Raw genomic sequence first — 698 nt, 5'->3', positions numbered from 1 at the left:
TGAAAGGCGAGAGGAGTGGGCAGCCAGATGGGCAGAAGGCAAGGACTCCATCTGACAGGAAGGACCGGACAGCTGTTACCCAATCCCTCTATGTCCTCCCGAGCCACGACGGCCCCGCCGCCCCCCTCCCACCGTCCTCACTCACCAACAACCTCCCAACACCCACACCCAAGATGAACAGGAGCTTCTCCGATCTAGACATCCCTTTCATAGACGAGGACATCTAATCTGGGGTTAGAACACTCAAGTACACATTTTTGGCAGCAGTTGAGGGAAACTGGAAATGTAAAAGAAAAGGCTGAGTAATGGAGGCGTTGTGTTATGGCAACGTGGACAAGTACCAAGCACTTTCTGTACCCTTTCCAATGTCCTTTCTTTCTAATAATAAAAGCTGCTTTGGAAATTGAGTGCCTCTAATAGTGCCTCTAATAATATGTCACCAACGGCTGAATAAAATGTGCCATTGCTTTTATCCAAATGTACTTTTCTTTTGTTGTAATGTCAAAGTATTTTTGACTTTTTCTATGGTAATTCATGATGTGTCTTATTGTTTGACAATTATGCAATGAGGACCAATGCACATTTTTTTTATCTACCAAGTGGTAATTTACTCAACCTACAACATATTGGACCAACGATATGCCTCAGTGCTGGCATGTACTCATCTGGACTGGTACGATGCAGGGGAAGACCTTGCC

This window comes from Nansenia antarctica, assembly GCF_963989245.1.
Source record: "Nansenia antarctica genome assembly, chromosome: 16".
NCBI classification, from domain to species: Eukaryota; Metazoa; Chordata; class Actinopteri; order Argentiniformes; family Microstomatidae; genus Nansenia; species Nansenia antarctica.
Note: the sequence above shows the minus strand (reverse complement) of the source record.